This window comes from Tenrec ecaudatus, chromosome 4, assembly GCF_050624435.1.
Source record: "Tenrec ecaudatus isolate mTenEca1 chromosome 4, mTenEca1.hap1, whole genome shotgun sequence".
Taxonomy (NCBI): Eukaryota; Metazoa; Chordata; class Mammalia; order Afrosoricida; family Tenrecidae; genus Tenrec; species Tenrec ecaudatus.
In genome coordinates, this window is record NC_134533.1 from 165,438,999 (window position 1) to 165,465,177 (window position 26,179).

At 36.7% G+C, this 26,179-nt stretch overlaps 1 pseudogene; it reads right to left on the reverse strand.

The window, feature by feature from the left end:
- LOC142446110 (small ribosomal subunit protein uS3-like) overlaps positions 1-26,179 on the reverse strand; it is a 112,348-nt pseudogene that overhangs the window by 81,718 nt on the left and 4,451 nt on the right.

A 26,179-nucleotide genomic window follows, 5' to 3' on the forward strand; every position in this document is an offset into this window, starting at 1 on the left:
ACCCTCCAATAGAGTGCTACCTTAATGTACAAGCACTGTGCGGGCAGAGGTCTCTGTAGGTGCAGACATGTGTCTTTTGTGCCTGCTCAAGCGGCAGTCAACTCCCCTCTGCCTATGCCCAATACTAGTATTGGGTTTCTCCTCCAAGAAAGTCAGGGACCTCTAAGGTTCAGATGCTGCCCAACTTGTTACATGTGTAATTAAGGAGGTCTGCATGTCCTGAGAATATATCAGCCTGTGAACGGATGTATTAGCTGTCTCTTGGTCCTGACGCCATGGAAGAAGTGAGCATACTATATTCTTTGTCTGACACATTTATTTAAACTAAATGTACAACGTTCCTTAGACCCCATTCGGTGGGGGGTGGGGGGGCAGTGCTGGTTTCCTCTCCCACCACATACATTGCTCTATTCTCTGGCTTTCATCTCCATGTGGCTATTCCTGCGGGATTTTGGGTCTTATATTCTGGAAAAATGTTTGCAGAGTTGTGAAGATAGTTTAGCTATATGAAATTCATCCACCCTGCAACCTCCTCGTTTTTGTTCTGTTTTGCCCAGGGAATCAATCTTTAAAGTTTCTATCACCATTGAGTGATTTGTTTATTGTGATTCTCTGCTAAGAGATCACTCAGCAGTTGCTGCTCTGTGTTTTAGGAATTATTTTTCCTGAATAGATATACTTACTCTATGACTATGAGACTTAATATTCCCCTATCCATACCCTCCCAAATTTAAGATAAACATTTACCCACTATTTTCAGATTTTTCTTCAATTTTGCTTAATTTTTATGAGGTTATTTTAATTATTCACATCATTAAACATATGCTCCTGTGGGATGGTTTTGAATTTCTTTTAGGTATATATTGACTTTAAAATCAATAACACATTGACTAAAATTGTCTTCTTTCTGGTTTTTAAAACCTCATTTTATCTCTGCAGAAAAGCTTATGTCTGCCTCTTATATTTCCCCTATATTTCCAGGTTTAGAAATAACATGATTTTACAGGTACTCGTGTCTCTGGCTAGTCTGGAACCTAATATAAATGCTCCACAGATTATCCATTTGCTTGCATTATGGCTGCTTCTGCAATGTGTTTGAGGTATTATTGAAGCATTCATTTCATTGTATTCTATTATGTGGCTATTGTTGTAAAAAGTCATTACAGCAAAAGTGACACTGAAAATATGTGAGAGCAAAGTGAAAATTTTCTCTTAAAAAGTATTTATATGACAGATTAAAAGTTAGAACTCAATGTATTGAGTAATTAATTATGCACATAACTATAATATTCTATTGTAAGCATCAATATGTATATGAGAACTGAGATAAAAATGATTCACAGTAATTGAATAGTTCAAATAACTATAACTTTTAAGACTAGATATAACTACACAACAATAAAGGAAACAATCTTTTTTAAAAAGTAAAATCATGATAAAATTGAATTTTTCTCATTAATGGCTATTGAAATATTAGAAATGTTACAGTCATGGGTTTAATTATTCAAGAAAGGAATAGTGACTGCCTCATTAAAAATCCCTAAGTCTCAAAGGCTTATTAATAGAAGATTCATTTGCTTCTTATCACAATCCAATGTGCATCTGAAAGCAAATGGGCCTATTCACCAGGGGACATGTATCCTCACACATTTATTAAGTGACAAAAACTATCACTAAGGGGATTGAAATGTGTCATGTAACAACTTTAATAGATAAGCAAATTGCAGAGGGGAGGACATATGAAATACTCTGTGGAAAATACATATGGGCTACCAGTAAAGCACTACATATCACTTCCCCACATTTCATTAGCCGTAATTTAATTCATTGCTCAATCTAACTCCAAAAGGACACAGGATGTATAGTCTGTTGGCAGAAGAAAAGGTATATTGACTTTGATGAACAAAGAACAATTCCTGTTGAAGTATAGCAGAATGCTGTACCAAATATAGATAACTTTTCCCCTCTATTATTTGGAAGTGTGTAACTCCTTATTAATAGTGCCATTTAACAAATTAATCTACTGTTTCATGTAATTACTTCAAATTTCAGAATCAATAGATGATACATGGTCCTCTCTAAGATGGTAATATAGAGCTTGGTGATCTGGTAACATAAAAAATTAAATGTAGAAGGGTTTCTAGTGATCATCATCTACAGACAATAAAAATATGTCTATAGAATAAATAAATATGTCTATATTTATTATATATCTCCTATCATCCCCCATTACTTAATGTACTATGTTCCATCTTTGTTACCTCCTGTGTGGATCTGTATCAGGTGTGCTGAGTAATTTTTATTCATCTGGAAACAGTGAGGAATACAGTCTATCTGTTTTCTGGTCTGCCTGTGTCGGTCTCACTTTCTCCTCTTCTGCATTTGAAAGGCCTCTAAGAAGCCCAGAACCCTCCTTACAATAAAGCATAATCACTTTATTAACTTAGAGTTTGTCTAATTTTTCTCATTAAAAATTTACAATTTTATTGCCTCTGAGCTACATGGCCGCTTGTTTATCTTCAAGCCTTTTAAGACCACAGGCACTATATCTTTTGATAGCCAGGCACCATCCGCTTTCTTCACCACATTTGCTTATTCACCTCCTTTTTCTTCGGCGATTGTGTCAGGAAGGTGAGCATCATAGAATGCCAATTTAATAGAAGAAAGTATTCTTGCATTGAGGGAGTACTTGAGTTGAGGCCCAATGTCCTGTTACCTTAATACTAAACCTATAAATATAAGCATATAGATCTATTTCCCCATCCTCATACATAAATATGTTTATATATGTACTTGCCTTTCTTTAGACCTCTATAAATGCCCTTTGCCTCCTAGCTCTTACCTCTATTTCCTTTGACTTTCTTCTTGTCCCACTATCATGTTCAGTCTTAATTTGGGTTTCAGTAATTCCTCTTAATTACATTACCCTTGATCACGCCCTACCAGACTTCCTACATCCTCCTCACCACCTATTAGGATCACTTGTTGTTCTCTTGTCCCTGGGAAGAAGCACACCAGCCTGTGTGCTGAAGGGATAAGTTATCAGGCATCAAAGAACAAGAAATCATATCACTGTGTGCTCACCTCCTTGATACGATCGCTGAAGACAAATGGGTGCATAAACAAATGTGGCGAAGAAAGCTGATGGTGCCTGGCTATCAAAAAATACAGCATCCATGGTCTTAAAGGCTTGAAGGTAAATAAGCAGCTACCTAGCTCAAAGCCCACATGGAAGAAGCACACCAGCATATGCAATAACGAGGTGTCGAAGGATCAGGTATCATCAGAACAAAAAAATCCTATCATTGTGAATGAGGGGGGGGGGGTGCCAAGTAGAGACCCAAAGCCCATTTGTAGGCCACAGGACATCTCCTTACAGAAGGATCTCAGGGAGGAGATGAGCCAGTCAGGCAGTGTGATGTAGCAACATTGAAACATACAACTTTCCTCTAGTTCCTAAATATGCCCCCCCAACTATCATGATCCTAATTCTGCCTTACAAGTCTAGCTAGACCAGAGGATGTACACTGGTACAGATAGGAGCTGGAAACACAGGGAGCGTAGATGGAGGGTCCGTTGGACAGGGGGAACTGATTATAAGGATCTACATATAATCTCCTCCCTGGGGAATGGTAAACAGAAAAGTGGGTGAAGGGAGACAGACGTTGGACAGTGAAAGATATGACAAAATAATAATTTATAAATTATCAAGGGTTCATGAGGGAGGGGGCAGGAGGGATGGAGGGGAAAAATGAGGAGCTGATGCCAGGGGCTTAGGTGGAGAGCAAATGTTTTGAGACTGATAAGGGCAATGAATGTACAGATGTGCTTTACACAATTGATATATGTATGGATTGTGATAAGAGTTGTATGAGCCCTTAATAAAACAATTTTTTTAATTTGCAATTTTAAATTTAGAGTATTACTACTTCTTTTGCTAGATGTATGCTTAATTAACAATTGTATTTAAATATAATTCATATATCATACATTTTAATAGATAAGTCATATTCAATAGCTCCTCATTCCCCAACAAGCTTCTCAGTCACACTTCTAGGAAAGTTCATCCAGTTGCTGTCTCAATATAGTGTCCTATCCTGGACGGCAAACACAAAAAGAAAACATTTTTTAAAATCTCAAAATAAAATAGATAAAAACTTCAGTAGAAAAGAAAGCAGAAAATAGCTTTTAAAAAGGGAAACAAATACACATTGGATCAAAAGTAAGTCAAATGACAAGGTGCCGCATTTTTGCATTACTCCAACCTCAGCAGTCCACCCTACAGTGCAATTTGTCTGAACAAGGAAATTCACTTCCCTGGTTCACAGTCATAGGCATGTGAAAGTGGTTGGACTTCAGTGCACAATTCTTGCTTGGAGGGCATCCAATGAAGGGCAATTCAAGACTACGATATATTTGCCATTGTCATACTCTTTGCCTTTGATGACATGTTTTAGTCCAGCAGGGATAGTTTGGCCTTTGTGAATGAGCATTCTGGAAAGGGCTGCCCTCTCTATATACCTCTGTTTTGTGGTCTATATTGAGTTCTCTAGAGAAGCAAAATCAGGGATGCATGTGTGTGATGACTATAGAAAGAAATTTATAGCAAGAAATTGCTCACAAAGTTGTAGAAACAGTTGAATCCAATCCAGTTCAAGTCAGGTTTCCTCTGACTCCTGAAAGCTGATGAACAGTAAGCAAGATGACAAATCAGAGCCAGGAGAGGGCTAGTGGATGCAGAGGTTCAAAGTTGGCAGAATGAATCTACCTATGACAGTCCTCAGCTGACACCTTCTTGCATCAACAGGCAACTCAACAGGAGACCAAGGAACCAGATACAAAATCCAGCTCTGGGAGAAGACACAATGCCAAAAATATTTCAACTCCACTTGGTCTATCTTATAGAAAAAGCCTTATGACACCAAGGAAGTGTCGTTAGGCTGGACTCAATTCATAGAGTGGGCTCCACCTCTCCCCATACCCATGAGTGTCTAGTTGACATACCTTAAACACCACCTTCTTAAGAATGTGAGGGAGCATGGTGAAAGTATTTCCAAATATCATCTTCATACTGTTTGTTGCTACTGTAGTAAAATGAACGTAGACTGATATTTAATACTATGTAAACAATATTTTAAAATCCATGAATTAATTCTTTTTAGATTTGAGTATGCACATTTCCCCAAAGATGTCAATTGCAAAAAACAATGGCTGTGTTTCTTCATGAAAATATATTGGAAATGCTTGCTCATTTTAAAATAATTTTAAATGATTATTTTACACATTTAAAAGATTTTACAAGTATTATTATGTAAATTTTTGAAGGAAGCACCAGTGAAGGCGCTGTTTATGACAGTGGAGACAGTGTTTTAGATGGCAACATATTTAAGGAGAGTCTCCAATTTTTAAGTGTATACATATAACTATTTTGAGAGAAAGACACGATTTTCTACTCCCATAAACAGTTACAGTCAAACAATAACAATAAAAAATAAGCAAACAAAAGAGTTACTTCCTTGGAAACCCACAAGGACAATTTTCCCTTCCCTCTAGGGTCGCTATGAGCCAGGATAGACTCGATAAAAATGAGCTGTAACTATTTAGACCTTCTATTCCTTTTGATATCAACTTTACAAAATAAGTGAATCACAATTCTTTAATTTATGAATAAGAATTCTTTCATTAAATTATTTTTTCCAACAGTTTTATTGGCAAATAAGCTACATATCACATGATTCAATAGTTTAATCATTTGATCATATCAAGGAGAATTGTACAATCACCCACACTCATTTTAGAGCACCACCCCCCACCATTAAATCCCCATTAAGCTAAGTTATACAATCACAATACATTCTGGTGCTCCTTCCCTTCTCCCATCTTCATTGTTTACTCCAGAAATTCCCTTTCGCTCCCTATTATCCACCCCTCACCCCTGTATTCCCTGTATCCCCTTGTAGCAGTTATTATCATTATGCATCCACTCCTCCTGTGCTTCACAGCTGGGAGATCCAACAGAAAACAATTAAAAACAAAATCTCACTAGGGTGGTAATAATAAAAAAATAAAGTATACAGACAAATATATATAAAATGCAGAAGAAAAAAAAGATCCCCAACAACATTTAAAAAGCCAGGGAAGAAATTTCTGTCATGAAACCAGTAAGAGATACTTGCAAACAAAACAAATTCAGATCACATTTACAGGGCAGTCAACTGGCCAAGGATCAAGTTCAATGCAGCATAAATGGTCTCTGCCTGACAGTAGGGTTGGTGGAGACACTTGCTGTGGCTGGAGCAATCTGCTAGTTGCTCAGTCTGACAAGATACTATGCAGATGCGTTTGGGGCTCCCACCAGCCCTGATAGCCCTCCACAAATGTTTGCTCTGATGCTTTTCTGGCTGCCATATTCAAATTTCATAATTGTCAACTTTAGATCACACAAGCTGGTGTGCTTCTTCCATGTGGACTTAGTTGACGCCTCGTTTAATGGCTGCTTGTTTGAATTCAAGCTTTTAAGACCCACACACTAATGTGATTGATAGGCACCGGCAGCTTTCTTCACCACACTTTGTTGTAGCACCCTTATCTTTAGTGATCATCTCATGAAGGTGAGCATCGAGGAGGGCATGATGCCATTACATTCTAAATTGTCTTAGATTCTGTATGAATGACAAATTTCAATTTTGGAAAAATATGATATCATTTTTCAATTTCTCTACTTTATATTTTATTTTGGTTTCAATGATTGTGCATCTTGTAATTTTCAAAATTTAAGGTAAAATTTATTTTAGGCTTCATTGTTGTTTTTAATCTAGCATTTGAGAATTAAAGGTAAATCATAGAATTTTCCCTACACACATAGTGTGTACTTAGTGACCCTATGAACAACAGGACAAAATGCCACCTCATCCTGCATCATCCTTTGTGCCCATGTTTGAATCCATTGGGACAGTCACTTTGTCAATCCATCCTTTCAACACCCTTCCTCCTTTTTGCTGCCTCTCTACCTTACTAGGTAGGCATGATGTCCTTCTCAAGGTACTGGTTCTCCTGACAAGATGTCTAAAGGACATGAGTCCTCACCATACTTGCCTGTAAGGAGCGCTCTGGCTATTCTTCTTCCAGGATAGATTTGCTCTCTTTGTAGTCCATGATACAATAGATTTTGTCAGCACCATAATTCAAATACATCTAGTCTTTTTCATTATTCCTCATTCAATTCAACTTTCACCTACATATGAGCCAAGGGAAAATATCATTTGGGTCAGGTGCACCTTAATCCTCAGAATGACACCTTTGCTGTTTAACACTTTAAAGATGTTTTCTAAAACATAGTTGTCCAGCACAGTACGTCCTCTGATTTTTCCTGACTGCTGCTTCATGAGTACTGATTTTAAGTTCCCTTGGTTTCCAGCAAGGACGATAATGTCATCTCCATATCTTAGGTTGTTAATAAATCTTCCTCCGATCTTGATTCTACATTCCTTTTTTCATAGGTCAGTTTCTCAGATAATTTGCTCAGCACACAGACTGATTACATATAATGAGTATACAACCTTGACATAAACCATTCCTGATTTTAAATTATGTAAAATTTCCTTATTCAAATTTAAAAATGCCTCTTGGTCTAGGTTTTGATTGGGCATACTTAAGTGTGTAGAATTCCTATTCCCACAATTTTCTTGATAGTTGTTGTGAGATAAAGAATTGAATTCATTTTCAATTAAACATCGTTCTAGTTTTCTAGATTCTCAACCAAGAACCATTTGACATCATGAATGAAATCCTTTATTGTAAATCCTCATCTGAACCAGCTTGCATTTCCAGTAGCTCTCTATCAATGTACTCTTACAAACATTTAGAGATTTGTCTTCAGCAAAATTTTACCTGCTTGTGATATTATTGATATTGGGAGCTTTGGGTTTTTTTTAGGGGGGGGTTGCATTCTGATAGTAATTTTCTTTAAAATGGGCACAAGTCTGCATGTCTTCCAATGAGTTGGCCAGGAGCTATCTTCTAAATTTCCCAGTACACAGGAGTGCTTCCAGTATTGCATAAGGTGGGATTTTTGTTTGGGGAAGGTTTTTTTATTCTATTGGTATTATCAATTCTTCACGTTTTGATTTCACTAATGCCTTCCGTGCAACTTGGACTTCTTTCTTCAGAGCCATCAATTCCTGGTCATTTGCTCTCTTTTCAAAAGGTTGAATGTCAATGAATATTATATTGCATAGTATATCTTGAAATAATCTTTCAGATGATGAGTGGGACACAACTCTCCTTGAGTTTCTCCATGTTGGCATAGTAAATCATATGACTCTTTGATGCAAAATTACTAATTGTACTCCAGTGCAGATGAGCAATACCTAGGATATCTATATTTATAACTTCAGTGTTATTTTTGTAAAGTTCAAATGTTAATAGATTCATAAAAAGCATATCTCAAGTTCTAAGTATTAATGGATATTTTCAGCTTTTGCTTATCAAATGTGCCTCACGTGGAAGATTGTGAAAATTTGACTGCATTCATGTCATTAAAGTTAACTCAACTTTGAAGAGACAGTTCTTCCCTCCAACCTGAGGGAGTCACTTGCAGGCAATGTATCAGACAATAGCTCGATGCTATCATAAAGTTTCCCCTGGCTACTCTCTCAGAAATGGACAGCCCATTCCAGCCTTCTTCATAGTCTGTTCTTACTCTGTCAGCTCCACTGAATCTTATTACATGATGTGTGTGACCTCTTTGTACTGGAAATATTGGTGGTATTGCTTCTTGCATCACATCACTACATAGGGCACCACAGTATAATACACTAACAGAGGAATGGGATTGTGTGACTATGGAATTTGCAATAATCTATACTTACTAATACTTTCTAAATTATCTGTCATTATTAAAAGTTTAAGGAGATCAAATTAGAAAACTCAGAAGGAAAACAAAAAATTTCCAATATGTTTGGAAGAATTTTACTTTAGAAAGACTATGAAGTAGTAAGGAAGGGAAGAAATGCTTAGGAAGTGAACACAAGAACATGTTGTTTATATTAAGCAGTTTTCCTCTTGTTTCAATTTGCAAGCACGATTGAGTCTGTGTTGTGAGAACAACTAGTAGAATACTGAAAGTGACTAAATTATCTAATATAATTAAATTTCTACAATTCCAAATGGGTTGTCTGACTCAGGAGGTATCATAAGAATAAATTAAGGCAGGTAATGTGCAATAAAATTAATTAGAATTCGAATCTGAATTAATATAAAGATGTATTTCTAGTCAGATCCCAACTTAGATGTAGTTACATAAAGGCATTTTGAATTATCTATTATTTTTAATGTATTCCTTTAAATGTCTATATCAAATATAATATTTTAAAATAGTTTTGTGTTTTTCTTATTTCTATAAATATTCGGTAAAGCTTTTTAGTGGACAATTTTTTTCAAAACGAACTCTACTTCTGCATGTGTTTATATTCACAAACACATTTGATGTTGAGATGATGAGTAAATACAGGTATAATGCAGCTATATTATCACTGAACTGAAATTTAGCATTGCATCTTATTGGGAAACAAAACTGACCAAAAAATCAAAGCACAGACAATTTTCTCTTTAGGTAGAACCCACCAAAATAGTCAAGTTTTATTTTTATTCAAATATATATGGAGCATTGCTTTAAATTATAATAATTCACAAATTTTATTTGGAAAATAGTGAGTGTGTTAGTCTGAGTACTTCAGAGAAACAAATCCAAAGAAACTCATGTATAAGAAAGTTTTATATATAAAGGTTAATTGCACATCAAGAAAACATCCCACCTCAGTGCTACCCAAGCCCACAAGTCCAACATTAATCCATTAACCCATATGTCCAACACCTATCCACAAAATCCTCCTCCATCTCACAAAACAGATGCAATGATGTCGGCTGCAGGAGGAAAGCTGAGTGAGTGAGTAAGTGAGTGTGTAAGCATCTCAGCACTAGCAGGGGTCTCCACACGGCTGCTCCAGCACCCAGGGCTGCATCAAGGTAGGTCCATGTGGCTTCTCCTCAAGGATGTCCTTCAGGAAGTGAGCTTTGCCAGCTGAAGCAGGGAACTGGCTAAAGCAGCTGCACCCGGGTCTGACCATCAGAGAGCAAGAGACCAGAGAAATAGAAAGGCAAGGCTCACTGAGCCATTTATCCCTCCGCCCTTCAGTTAACTCCACATGTGTTAATAGGCTAGGTTGGCACAATAAACTTACTACCTCAGTTAGGAAACAATGTTCGATATTGTTTTCAACCTACAATATTTTATTCTTAATAACGTACCAGTTAAAATATATTTTGAAATTCATGTTATACATAAACCACAGTTAACTGAAGTCTTTTTCACTTATTGATTGTTACATTAAAGCAATAAAAAACAAGAACCAAAACAAAAACAATGAGGAAAAGCAGAACAAAGTGAGTGTGGGTGACGCAGAGTTCTAGACGTTAGGTAGCAAGTGAGGACACTGACTTTTTGCACCACTAGGTGACTCACAATAACAAAGCCATATTTGTGTGAACAAATAGCAGTATGACACAGATGATAGACATTCTGAAATAAATTTCATCTTACGTATTGTAAAAAGCATTCCAATCACCTCTACATACGTAGGTGTGTCATGTAGTAGTTTAACTGAAAACATGGGGGCACAAAATAAAGTACCTGTAAATAAAGCAAAAGTTAAATGGTCTATTCTATTTTCAATAATGGATTTCCTACAGAATGATTTTATGGATTATAGTAAAATTGTGAAAAAACTTAGAAGCAGAGTTAGAAGAATTACTACCTGCCATTTATATTGTTTTTCACATAAGCAAAGAGCATATCAAATTAACAAGAGATGGAGATGATGCTGACAGATTGGAAGCCTCACACACTGCTGGTGATATTGCAAATTTGTATGACAACTATGGAGAGCAGTAGGCCACTTGATTAAATAAATGTGTATAAAAATGCCATATGGCTTTCAGTCTATTGCCCCAAAGAAATAAAGAAAAAAAAACACACAAGAAAGATATGCATACCCATCACAGCATGATATACAATAGCAAAAAGATATAAAAAATCCAAACACTTATCTCTGGAATAGGAGGACAGTTATTGACTTCCTGCATCCATACCCTATATGATGTAATAATATATACATATTCTAGCAAACCTTTGAGTGATATTTTAAGTTAAAATTGTTCTAAGTTTCCCCTGATAACAAACTTCCATTGTTTGTGTAAATAGTGTCCAACCGTGAAAGGATTTATTCTGTGCAATATGAACAATTCAGGTAATGCGATATGAAGTTAGCCTACTTTACCCCATTATCCCTCTTTCAAGTGTGTTTTAGCAATTAGGTCAAGGGGCTAATCAATTACAACATTCATGGAAAACCTCTAGGCTCCATGGATATTATCAATAAGACTCTCACCATAAATTGACAAGGATGTATCTAAAAGGAGTCAAAGACAGATTTTAAAAACCATAGATCCAGGAATGAGTATTGAGGTTCACTGATTCCTAGCTCCAATTTAAGAACAATTTAAGGATCTCTTTATCCTGCTTGATACTTGCCCTCAGAAAGGGAACATAGAAAATAGGAGCCGATATTAAAGTGTGGTGAAGGAATTAGATGGTGCCCAGTTATCTTATAAAATAACTTCTTGGGTCTTAAAGGCTTGTTTATAAATAAGCGGCTATGTGAGTGAGATATAAACTAATTCCACATGGAAAAAATACTCCACCATACAACAGAATAGAACAAATCCTTAATGTACAAAGGTGAAGCTGTCAAACAGCTTATGGCACGAATGGAAATAGAAGAAATGATCCTCAGTAAAGTTAGTCAGCCTCATAAAGACAAATGCTGAATGGGGCCACAATTTTAAAGCGGGGATAAAACAACAAGGAAAAAGGTTTTCACACTAGAAGAAGTAGACTTTGATGATTATAGGGAGGACAGAGGTGGATGAGAAAAGAGAAGGAGTGGGGAAGAGGTGAAAGATGTATACAAAGATACACAGAGATAGAGACACACAGGGACACAAAAAAAGAAGATAGTAACATATACACAGACACCTATATAGTGAACAGATACAATAGAGACATAAATGCACAGCTAGATAATGACAGTATGCACACACAGAAAGGTTATATAGATACATATGTAGAATAAAAATAAATAAATAGAACCATTTTCATTTCTATTAAAGCACATATTAGTTTCTAGGTTTGCTAAATTTTGTTACTGTTTTTTTAAAACAAAGGAATAAATAACTCATGGAAGAAACTGTTTTGACATTTTGAATGTACCTGCATATTTATCCAGTGAAAAAAGATAGGACTTCCTTCAGAAGTCACAGAAAAGCTTTGGATCTTAGAAAATAGATTATTATTCTCACTCTGTTAAGTAAATAAATAAACAAGAAGGATATAAATGCCTCCCACTAATGTCAAATTTTCTTCCTTTATCATATTTCATGGAGAAAATCTTATCAGAATTGAAAATAAACTATCATTTAGAATTAAACTATTGAAAATTTTAACATAGTCATTATTGGGTTATGAAAACATGTACAAAAAACAATATTATAATGGAAGCATAAAACTAATTATTAAAGGTCGAAAGACAAAGTCTCAGCTAGGAAACAGTTGGAGAAAACAATTGAGGCAATATAAAGTAAGTCCTGTTTAATATTTAACAAAGATCCATTTAGATAGATGACGATCCTACATGGCCATCATGAGTTGACATGGACTCGGTGGCAGGCAAGAGCAATGAAAATGGTGTTGCTCAAAAAAACATGCCAAAAGAGTTGCTATAACCAAAATATATTAATTTATCACAGTTCAGAATGATAGAGGTCCAAATTCTGGCAGGTTTTCTAAAGAATAGCTTTCTCTCTGTAACCTCTTGTTCCTTCAATAATTTTAGCTTTGAAAGTATAAATGAGGGGAGATATGGGAATGATCACAATGATCTACAAATAACCCCCGGGGGGTGGACAACAGAAAAGTGGGTGAAGGGAGACATAGGTCAGTGTACAACATAAAAAAAATAATGTTATAAATTATCAAGGGTTCATAAGGGAGGGAGGATGGGTGAGGATGGGGGAAAAATGAGGAGCTGATACAAAGTGTTCAAGTATGAAGAAAAGGCTTTGAAAATGACCTGGTTATACCAGAGGATGTACAGCGGTGCAGTAGGGATTTGGAAATACAGGGAATCTAGGACGGATGAACCCCTCAACTCCAGCGGTGGGAGTGGCGACATCGAAAGGAAAGGGGGTGTAGAAAGGGAGAACCGATCTTGGAGATGGGCGATGGGAAGGTGGGTGAGGGGAGATGCCAGGCAGTGTAAAATAAGATAAACTATTAAGGGAGCAGGGGGAAAGGGGGGAGGGGGGAGGGACGGGGAGGGGGAAAAAAGGGAACCGAGATGATTCCAGGACCCCAAGTGGAAGGCGAATTTTGAGAATGACGAGGGCAACTAATGTATAAGGGTGCTTTGCTCAATTGGTGTATGTATGGATTGTGATAAGAGTTGTATGAGCCCCAATAAAAAGATTTATTAATTTAAAAAAGGAAATGAAGATGGTAACAAATGTACAAATGTGCTTGACACAATGGATGCATGTATGTATTGTGATAAGAGCTGTATGAGCTCCTAATAATATGATTTGGCAGGAAAAAAGAGAAAGAAAGAAGGTATACTCTCTACTGATAACATGAATAAAGTGCTTGCGATGAAGTCTTACCATCCTTGCTTCTAAGGAGCATTCTGGCTGCACTTTTCTCAAGGCAGATTCTTTTAGCAGTCCAGGGTACTTTCAATATTCTTTCCTAGCACAATTCAAATGCATCAATTCTTCGTCACTCTTCCTTAGCCAATGTCAAACTTTCACCTGCTTATGAAGCTCTTAAAAATATCATGGCTTGAGTGAGACTCACTTTGGTCCTCAAAGCAGTATCCTTGCTTTTCCATACTTTAAAGGGGTCTTGGGCTGCACTTTCACTCAGTGCTTTGTGCCCTTCAGCCTCTTGATTTCTGTGTCCTCCAGTCCTGATATTAGAGTCTCCTTCATATAGTCCAGCAGGATTCTCCTGTTCTGTTTACAGAACCATTGCTTGATGCATGGACAGGTTCTGCATGAGCACAACGAAGTGTTCTGGAATTCCATTCTTTTCAAGGTTTTTCATAGTTTGTTTTAATTTTGTTTTGTTTTAATAATTTTATTAGGGGTTCATACAACACTTATCACAATCCATCCATACATCAATTTTGTAAAGCACATTTGTACATTCATTGCCCTCATCATTCTCAAAACATTTGCTCTCCACTAATGCCCCTGGCATCAGCCCCTCATTTCCCCTCCCTCTCCTCTGCCCCTCCCTCATGAACCCTTGATAATTTATAAATTATTATTTTGTCATATCTTGCACTGACCTACGTCTCCCTTCACCCACTTTTCTGTTGTCCGTCCCCCAGGGAGGCTGTTATATGTAGATCCTTGTATTCATTTCCCTCTCTACCCCACCCTCCCTCCACCCTCTCGGTATCGCCACTCTCACCACTGGGCCTGAAGGGATCATCCGCCCTGGATTTCCAGTTCCTATCTGTACCAGTGTACATCCTCTGGTCTAGTCAGATTTGTACGGTTGAATTGGGATCATAGTTTGTTATGGCCCTCGCAGTTGAATACATTAATAAACCACTTCCTAGTAATCTCTTTCTTCAGAAAACATGCATCAGCAATGATATTTCTTGTTCCATGTCCTCTTCTGAATCCTGCCTGAATTTCTGCCAACTCCCAATCAATGTATTGTTGCAACTGTTGCTGGATGATCCTCGGTAAATTTTTATTGCATGTGTTATTAAATACATTGCTCTATAATTTGTGAATTCTATAGGTTTCCCTTTAGTTGGAATGGGTTCAATATGAGTCTCTTCCAGTCAGTGAGCCAGGTAGTCATCTTCCATATTTCTTGGCATAAATGAATGTGAGTGTTTTCAGCACTTCATCGGCTTGTTGAAAGATTTCTATTTGTTTCCATCAATGACAGGAGCTTTGGTTTGGAATCATGCCTTCTGCCTGGCGTGGAATTCTTCATTCAAAGCCAGTAGTTGTTGATCATATGCATCCTGTTGAATTAATTGCATGTCAGCAAATTATCTTTGGTGCAATGACTGCATATTCTTTCCATCTTCTTTTAATGCTTTCTGCATCATTCAATATCTTGTCCATGAAACCGCCACTATTGTGAATATTTTGCTCATTGAAACTGTCAACGTTAAAATTTAGACCTTGGATTTTTTCTTTCTTTAGTTCTTTCAGGTTATGTTATACAAGGTACCAAAAAAAAAAAAAACCCAGCAGAATTGTACTGGGCAGAGCTGTGCTTTGGACGTGTGCATTTTTCCCATTAGGTGAGCATTCAGCAGCTGGCTCTGAGTTGCTGCCCCCAGTGGCTACTCTTGGGAGGGTTCTGTCTGGTCGCAGTGTATTATTTTGTAAAAGCAGTTTCGCTCAAGTCTCGTTTTTCTGTAATGACTGAATTAAGAGAACAGTGTGTAGCTGGTAAATTTTGTTTCCTGCTCTGGAAAAATGTCCCAGAAACTGATGTGATGTTGAACACAGCTTACCAGGACAGCGCTATGGGGAAAAACTCAAGTCACGAGTGATTTTTCTCCTTTCACAAAAGGTGAAATGTTGATTGATGACAAACCACATTCTGGACATCCATCAACTTCAAGAATGGATGAAAGGAATCTATAAAACTTGTGCACCTATACTCCAAGACCAACAGCGGACTATTGAAGAGATGGGGGAGTAATCTGGACTATCTTGGAGCTCAGTTCAGCACATTTTAATGGGAGATTTGGGAATGAGCAAGGTCTCTGTGAAATCTGTGCCTGGGGTCCTGACTGACCAGGAAAAAGCGCTTCCACTGGAAACAAGTCATTCTTGAATAGAACAGCTCGAAAGCGATCCAGGCTTCCCGCCCCCCCTTCCAGGTCATTCCTGGAGAGGAGACAGGGTGCTATTCTTAGGCCCCCAAAACAAAACATCAATCAAGCCAGCAGAAGACACCATCATCACCTAGCCCCTCAAAACTTATCAAGTGAGATCAAAGCCCAAGATGATGCTCATTTGTTTTTTTGATATGATAAGAGCATGTGGAGTTTCACCAAGTCAGACTGTTCATCAAGCTTTCTATTTAGAGCTTCTGAAAATATTGCTTAACAGTGTTTGACATAAAAATGCCTGATCTGTAACAGTTGGAGAACAGGTTTTTCAAACATGACCATGCACCTGCTCATGCAGCCATCTCTGGGTGCCAGTTTTTGGCTAAGAATAACATGTCTCTCTGGTCCCACATACCTTATTCACCTGACCTCACTCCATGCAACTTCTTTTTGTTTCTGTGAATGAAGAGGGACATGAAAAGACAGCAATTTGATGACTTAGAGGAAGTGCAGAAAAAATGAGGGGTGTGTTGTCAACTATCCAAAGAGATGAGTGGAAAAAATATTTCCAAGAATGGAATTGCAGATTTGACAAATGCATTAAGTGAAATGGAGAGAACTTTGAAGGTTATAAGTTTGTTTTCTACAATTCTATTGTGTCATATAGGATAGATATGAATTGGGATTAACTATATATAACACAATGACAGCAATGTACTTGTCAACCAGAAAAGATGATCAAAATAAAATGTTCATACAAAGTCATGTTTATGTTCACTGCAATAAAAAAGTCCATTTTCTTCCCAAGATTTCACCCTAGGGAGGTAGGCGGAGAACTGTTATCTATTGACAGTATGAGAAGGACAGACACCAGAATGACTATCTATAATTTTTGTGCAAAATTTCATAAGAAATTTCATATTATGTTGAAAATATACCTGTTGTTAAGCATCTTTCTTCATAAGCCCAATTAGTGTATCAGTATACACACAACACCACAACTCTAAGCACATATGTTGTTTTGTTACTACAGCATTTTAATAGTCTTTGATTTTGTCAAATTTACTGGTGTTTTATCCAAAATATTGTGGTATGTAGTATTTGAGAATCTATATCAATAATATTTTGAAGGTTGATGTAGTGATAAAAGGAAAAGAAGAAGAAAAAATTTTAAAGGTTTCCACTCAGTTGTAAATAATGCTGAAGTTAAAAATATTTATCTGTAAAGAAAGATTTTACAAATAATTCCATTGTTACTATTGGTATAATTGAAGAAATAACACATTTAAAGAACTTACAACAGTACTTACTACTTATGGTTTTATTACTAAAATAGACCCTAAATCTTATTAAGGATTCTCTTTGGTCAGATGTGGAAGAAGATACCTTGGTGGTGGTGACTCCAGGATTTACATCAACTTCAGGGATGTCAATGATGGCTCCAAAACCTTTTTAACTTCTTGGAAGAGTGTAAATCAAAAGTGAGATATTTGTGGAGTTTGGAGAGAATAAAGGCAGATAATTCAGTGTACATCTTAATTGGGCAAAACTTGTAGCTTAATAGTTTAATGTTGGTGTATATATGAAATCAAAGGTTGAAATATATATTTTTTCATTTTATATACATGTATAAAATATATCATATATCATCATATAAAATATAATATATTAGTATATAATATATGTTATATATAAGTCTGGAAAGTGCTACTTCTCCATATTATGTAAATAAATTAGTTTGCAAAAATGAAACAAACAATAAAGGTATTATATTTCATCTTCTGAGCAAGACTTTCATAGATTAGCAAACTTATGTCAATATGGAGTGTGAGATGCTGTTACAGCTCTTAGCTGACAGCAAGTAGGTTCCAGCCATAGTAACTTTATGCACAATAGACGGAAACACTGCCTCTTCCTGTGCCATTGTCGCAATGTTTCCTATGTTTGAGCCCATATCAAAGCCACTGTGTCCATCTATCTCAAGAACCTTCCTCTTTTTCAATGTCCCTGTATTTTACCAAGCGTAATGTCCTTCACCAGGGACTGGTGTCTCCTGACAACATTTCCAAAGTATGTGAGATGAAGTCTCACTGTCCTTGCTTGAATGGAGCCACACTGGCCACTTCTTCCAAGATAGATCAGTTCGTCCTTTTAGCCGTTCAAGGTTTTTCCAACGTTCTTCTCAAGCACCATAATACAAATATATCCATTCTTCTTCGTCCTTTTAATCAAAGTCCAAATTTCACAAGCATAGGAGTAAATTGAAACACCATGGCCTTTATCAGGCACATCTTAGTCTTCAAAATAAAACCTTGTATCCCCAGACTCTAAAGAGGTTGACGTGAAGCAGACTTAGCTAATGCAACATGTCTTTTAATCTCCTGAGTGCTGCTTTCATGAGCAATTGATTATGGATCCAAACAAGACAAAATCCTTGACAACTCTTTCTCCGTTTATCATAATGTTACCTGCTTATCCAGTTGTGAGGATTTTGGCTTCTTTACATTGAGTTGTAATCCATGCTGAAGGCTACAATCCTTGACCTTCATCAACCAATGCTTCAAGGCATCCTCATTTGCAGCAAGCAAGGTTGTGTCATTTGTATAGGAAAGGCTGCTGACAAGTCTTCCTCCCATACTGCTGCTGTACTCTTCTTCATATAATCCAGCTTCTCTGATGATTTGCTCAGCATGCAGTTATAATAAATATATTGAGAGAATACAACCGTTACCGACACCTTTCCTAATTTTAAGCAATGCCGTATTCCCTTGTTCTGTTTGCACAACTGCCTCTTGATCCATTCGCAAGTTCCACACCAGCACAATCAATTGTTCTGGAATTCCCATTCTTCTCAAGGCCCTCTGGAATTCGTAATGATCCTTTGGCAACTGTGTGGACCACTGCTATAGATAATTTCACTTGTTTTTGCATTCTCTCCAAATTTATATGCAATTAAATGTGCATGCTTTAAACTTCAGAAAACATCATATTATTGATACAATCAGGATTGTCATTCGTTATTCTAGGGCTACTGTACCACAGCTTGGGTGGCTTATAAGAAAACAAAACTAAGCTCACAATTGGTCAGGGCAAAAGTCAATCAATGTGTTTGCTGTGTCATACTCCCTCCAAAGGGTATTATTATGATCGCATCTAGATGCTGGTTGTTGGTAATGCTCTTGCTCAGTTGCTGTTGACTAGTCGGCGCCAACTCCTAGCAGCCCTAAGAATAACAGAACAAAACACTCCCTGGCCCTGCGCTATCTTCCCAACCATTGTTTAGTTAAGGCTATTATTTGAAGCCACTGTGTCAATTCATCTTGTTGGAGATTTTCCTCTTTTGTTCTGACATCTAAATGCATCATATCTTTTACAACAACCTATCCCTATTGATATTATGTCCAAAGTATGTTAGACAAAGTCTTAAAATCCTCACTTCTAAGGACTTTATTGGCTGTCCTTCCCCCAAAGCAAATGTGTTAGTTCTCCTGGCAGTCCATGGTGCTTTACATATCCCGCATCAATGCTGTAAGTATATGCGTGTGTCTTTGTGTGTGCTCGTGCTTACCTTTTTATTGTGTATTCATGTTTGTTTGTAAAATTTTAATTATAGAAGTAATTTGAGCCTTAGGATAATATATTTACTTTCAGTAATCCCTAAACCCATTCAATTGTTAACACACACATCCTGTTTATACAAAAATTAATTTAGGGAATGAGTTTCTTAGGGCAAATAGAAGTTTAAAAACTGCAAGGTCATATTTATTATGAGCTAAATCTTAACTCTTAAGGAGAGCATTTTATACTTCCAAAACAAAACACAAGATATATATCTGTGCCACAATCTAAGCATTCCCTAACTTGATTTGTATCTAATCCTGCAAGACAATAATATTTGAGGAACTACAAAATAAGTTTAACATAGGCAGCTTTTCAAAGGATGGAAAAATTCACTATCAAAGAAAAAATTACCAAATATTTAAATGAATATATATCACTATCTGTAAAAATGAAAAGGAACTGCAATTATTTGGTTTAGAAGGAAGTCCTACAGAAATTATAGAGACTTAAAAAAACATTTACTTTACAAGAAGTATTCAAAATTATTAACTGTACTTTCTGTAGAACTTAGGTAAATTGAGTACACCTGAATTATTTTTACATAAATCTAGTGATACAAACTTTAGCCAACAAAGCTAACCTAACAAGTTAATAGCCATCCTTTTGAAGTACATGGACATGTATACATAATTTTGAATTCAGAGAGAGATAATTAGACAAATTTATTATAAATGTCTATATTGAACCAAAAATAAAGCAGTATTTTGTGGATTAAAGAAGCATTTTTTCATGAAATCGGTAACTTTTGTGCATTTTGTAGGTAAGGTTGGTCATTATTGGATTTTTAAAGTTTTTTTAGATTTTTACTAAATAAACAACTCTTTTGCATTTTCTACTTAAAAACAAATTTCTTTCAGAATAAATATAATTAATTTTAAACTTTATAGGCATAGTCTAGAAAGCATTTTGTAAAGAATTAGTAAATAAAATTGTTATAAATAAGTTATATATACAAAACCATTTGAGTATAAAATATGTATTGTCAGAAATAATTGAATTATTTAAGAGGCATGTATACGATGATTTATTTGAACAGCGAGGAAAATATTTAATGAAGCTCACTTGTTATGTAGTAATATTAAAAATTACATTTAGATTATCTCCTTATGAAATGATTAATTTACATGCTTTGTGAAGTTGTTATAATTAATTGATTGCTTTGGATAAGATGAGTGAATCTTAAGGGGTCAAAGATTTAGATGATTTTACATTGTTTTGGAGTCAGTGAAGAAAATGTTTAATCATGAGATGTTATTTTACAAGGCAGAAACAAAAGAAAATGAAGAAAATAAAACATTAGCAATATTGATTCTAGATTTTTATCTTCTTTACTAGAGTGCAATGACAGCCACTGAGCCCTCCCCTCCCTGCAGCCATGGCCAAAACTGTACTGAAGATTGAGGTCAGGTCTTAGAGCAGTCTATTTTGTGCCTTGTTTTGTTTTTACATTGATATATGCTATGTTAAGTCTTTTAAACCACATTTTAATTACACATGTTAAGTTATGTATTTCAATATTCAAAAAACACTGCTTTGGATGATAATTGAAATTTAACTTTAAAAGATAGTGTCTCTAAGCCTGGAGATTTGCCATGTAGTGGCAGAAAATAGTAGTATAAAAAATTAAAAGGAAAAAATAACAACTAGTTATATAGATAAGAGTTATATAGATCAGAATGTGGTAAATCAATCACAGAGGTCCAGGTGAGTTCAATAAATTGTAAGCTCTCAAACATTACAGACATTCTTGTTTCTTAAAACCTTCAAAAGTAGCTTTTATAAAGTATCACATTCTGACAATGGACATTTGCTTTGTGTTATAACATAAATTGTACGTCACAGATAATAATTTTGTATGCATAGCTACTATAGATTTTATTGTTATAGGACCAAGGTTTGCACTTTTGTTTTCCAAATGACATTAACAAAACTATAGCTCTCTAAACCTAAATTAACTTTAAAAATGCACATCCTGAGAAGGCACATCCTGAAAATGTTTGCTGTTGTTTTTTGGTGTCTTTGAGTTGGCTACAGCACACATGGCCCTATGTGCAACAGAAAAAAAAACCCGCTAACCCTGCGCCGTTCAAAACACTTGCTCCTGTGCCTCTGTTCATCATTGCAGCCCTAGTGGCAATCCATCTCTGAGGACCTTCCCCTCCTCAGCTGCCTTCGCTGCCCCTACACTTTATCAAGTGCAATGTCCTTGTCCAGGGACTGGTCTCTCCTAACAATATGTCCAAAGCCTGTAAGACAAACTTGTGACATTCTTGTTTCCATGGAGCACTGTGGTCATACTCTTCCAAGACCGATCAATTGTCCTTTTAGCAGGTTCTTCTGGATTCATTGAACATTCTTCTCCTGCACAATTCAAATGCATCGATTCTTCTTCAGTCTTCCTTACTCAGTGTCTCACTGCCCCGTGCATATCAGGCCATGAGAAATACCTTGTGATTATTTGGGCACACATTAGTCCTCAAAGTATCCTCCTTGTGTATCAAGACTTTAAAGAGGTCTTATGCAGCAGATTTTGATCCTCAGTGCTGCTTCCAAGAGCATTGATTGTGGATTCAATTAAGACAAAATACTTGTCAACTTCAACCTTTTCCCCATTTATCATAATGTTACCCTTAGTTCCAATTGTAGAGATTTGGGTCTTCTTGCCATTGAGCTGGATTCATATTGAAGGCTGGACTACTTGATTTTCATCAGAAAATTTTTTAAGTTCTCCTCACTTTCAGCATTCAAAGTTGTGTCATTTGCACATTGAAGCTTGTTGAAATTTCCTCCAGGCCAGTTTTCACATTCTTCTTCCTATAAATCACATTCTCTGATTACTTGCTCAGCATTCTGATTAAGCAAGTATGGTGAAACCAAACAACACTGATTCACATCCTTTCTGATTTTAAACCATGCAGTAACCCCTTGTTCTACTAACATAACTGCCTCTTGACCCAGGTACGTTTTACAGGAGCACAATAAAGTGTCCTGGAATTTCTATTGTTCTCAAGGCTCCATGGTTTATTGTTGCCCACACAGTCAAATGCCTTGGCCACACAGTCAAATGTATTTAGTCAATAAAACATAGTCAATAAAATACAAGTAAGCATCTTTCTGGTATTCACTGCTTTGAGTTAAGATCCATCTGATATCACCAATAATAACCCTTATTCCATGCATGTAATCCTCTTTCAAAACTGGCCTCAACTTCTGGTAGTTCCCTATCAATGTACTGCTGAAACCTTTGTTGACTGATCTTCAACAAAATTTTACTTGCATGTGATACATTGTCTTATAGTTTGAGTATTCTGTATGGTAACCTTTCTTTGGAATGGGCAAAGGTATTGATTTCTTTCAGCCTATTGACAAAGTAGCTATCTTCCAAATTTCCTGTATAAATGAATGAGGGCTGCCAGTGCTTCATCATCTTGCCGAAGCATTTCACTTGGTATTCTAGCAGTTCCTGGATCCTTGTTTTTGACTAATGCATTCAGGGCCCCTTGGACATCCTTTAACACAATTGTTTCTTGCTTATATACTATTTCCTGAGATGGTGGACTATCACCTAGTGCTTTCTGGTACAATGACTCTGTATTTTTCATTTTCTCTTCATTCTTCCTGAACCATTCAATATTTTGTCCATAGAATATTTCAATATTGCAAATCAAGGTTTGGATTTCTTTCCTCAGTTCTTTCAGCTTAAGATGTGCTGAGCACGCTCTTCCCTTTTGGTTTTCTAAATCTAGGTCTTTGCACATATCTTTATAATATTTGGCTTTGTTTTCTCAAATTGTCCTTTGGAATTTTCTATTCAGCTCTTTGACTTCATCCTTTCTCCCATTTGCTTGAGCACCTCTATAATTAAGAACAAATCTCAGAGTTTCTTCTGACACCCACTTTGATCCTGTCTTTCTTTCCTGTCTTTTTAATGACCTTTTGTTTCTTTATTAATGATGGTCTTAATGGCCTCCTACAGATCATCAGTCTCGGTAATTAATATACAACGTGTCAAATCTCTTCTTGATATGTTCTCTAAATTCAGTTGGGATAGACCTACGATTGTATTTTGGCTCCATAGATTGGTTTTCATTTTTTTCATCATTATCCCAAATCCATATATAAGCAATTGATGGTCTGTTCCTGCTCTGATGTTAGCTGCTGACATTGAGATTCTCCATCATGTCCTCTGGGAGATGTAGTCAATTTTATGTATTTGTAATCCATGTGGGGAAGGACATGTGTATAGTTGCATTTTGTGTTGTTGACCAAAAAAGATGTACTCTGAACAAGTCATTGGTTTGTCAAATTCTATCATCTCCAGCTTCATTTCTATCACCAAGTCCACCTTTGGCAACTACTGTTCCTTCCTCTTTGTTTCCAATTTTTGCACTTCAATTGCCAGTAATTTTCGATGCATCTTGATTGCATGTTTGATCAATTTCAGACAGATTTGTAGAATTGTTCAATTTTTGCATCACTAGCTTTAGTGTTGAGTATGTAAAATTGAATAATAGTTGTCTTGACTGTATTTCCTTGTAGGTGGATAAATAAAACGCCACCACAGACAGCATTGTACTTCAAAAATTGATTTTGCAATGTCATTTTTTATATTGACTGTGAACCCATTCTTGGTTATGTCACTTCTGACATAGCAAACAATATGCTTTATGATTCAAAATGCCAAATGCCTAAACATTTCATTTCACTAATACCTGGAATTATCTTTATGCATTCCATTTTGTTTTTGATGATTTATAATTGTCCTAGATTCATACTTTGCACATTCCCATGCCAAGGATTAGCAGAGTGATGTAGCATTTTCTCCTAACCTTGAGTTATGCCCCATCAGCAAATGAAGCTCCCGTAAAGTCTCCACTCCCACAGGCTTCTCCTGCTGCTAAAAGCATGGCGGAGTGCACTCTGCACAAGCAGCCCCTCCTCAGTTGCATGTGAAGTTCCCCGACCCTGAGGAGGCCCTCGTTTAGCACTATCTCAGACAAGGTTCTGCTTCCATCCAGTAGGCCCAGCATCTGACAATACCTAAAAACTCTCGATATATTGTAGTGGCTATTTCTCATGATTAGGGAAGCCTATACCTTCTTTGTTATCTGTTTTTAGTCTGGAGGTTTCATTGACACTTTGTTCCACTGGCATGTTGTCCACTTTAATTGACCCTGCTGGCATTTGAAATACCAGTGGCGCAGCATCCAACATCATAGAAACACAAAAGCCACCTAAGACAGGAAAAATAACAGTCACGTTGTGATGGTAGAAAATTGGCTTTGAACAATAGAAAGACCTTTGATGAAATGGATTGACACACTGCCTGCAACTAAGTGCTCAAACATAAGAACAATTGTGAAGATCGCACAGTTAACATGCCTGGTTTGCTCTGTTGTACGGAAGGTCACCCTAAGTCAGACTCAAAGACCCTAACTTGACAGAACCTAACAAGAATTACATATGCAGATGAAGAAGTGTAGTATAGTAAAAGAAAACATAGAAGGAAGGATGAAACAGAGGGGAAGAAGACAAAAGAGGAAAATGCACAAAGAGAAAAAGAAGAAAAATCATTGGACAGAGAAGACAAGGAGAAACAAAAGACAGGAGCATAGCTTGGGTGTGGCTGCTGTCCATCTGTTGCTATGGCAGTGTGCACTTCAGTGAGTATACGCTGTAATGCGAAAAGGAAAGTGGCCTTTAAAACATATTCTGTTTGAGTGGGTTTGTCAACCACTCTCGACAGGGGCTGCCCCTTTTTGCTTAGGAGCCACGTATATTTCCAGAAGGGCATCGTCACACAAAGATGAACAAAATTATTACATTAGAGAAAAAAAACAAAAAGAAAAGAAAAAGCAGCCATTGTGTGGGTGTACCTTTCTGTTCCCTGTCCGTGAGTCCTACTATGTATTTGTGTCCCCTGTGTGGCTGGGAGGGAAGGCCCATAGTGGAATGGCATCATAGAAGAAAGAAACCAAGAAGGGGAAATGGGTGGTTTTGTTTGGACAATGTAGCTTTCTGCAACAAGCTGTCCATGCAGCCTGCTGGTATCCATGCTGGGCACGCAGGGACCACCAAGATAGGAGGTTTGGCTGGATGGGTTCTTTTAGGGACTCAGAGGGATCTGCTTGTGCAGGGGAAGTAGACCAATCAAAAGTGCCTTGAGTCACTACGGGAGAAATAGTCACAGTCAGCAGGTATTTCTGAGGTATAAATTTAATAAATTTTCCTGTACTTAGGGTTTAATATCCCCGCCCCCACCCCAACCCCCCATCTTCCAGGGAGTGAACATCTCTCTTGTTATCTCCCTGGAATTTCCTGGGTAAATTTTCTTCTGTTTTATTCCTTGGTGGGCTCATTTCTTTTTATTTTTGATGAAGTAACAGATGGGCCTTATCTTTTAAAAAAAATCATTTTATTGGGGTTCATACAATTCTTATCAAATCCATACATACCTCCATTGTGTCAAGCACATATATACATTTGTTGCCATCATCATTTTCAAAACATTTGCCTTCTACTTGAGCCCTTAATATTGGCTGTTCATTTTCTCCCACCCTCCCTACTCCCCCCAC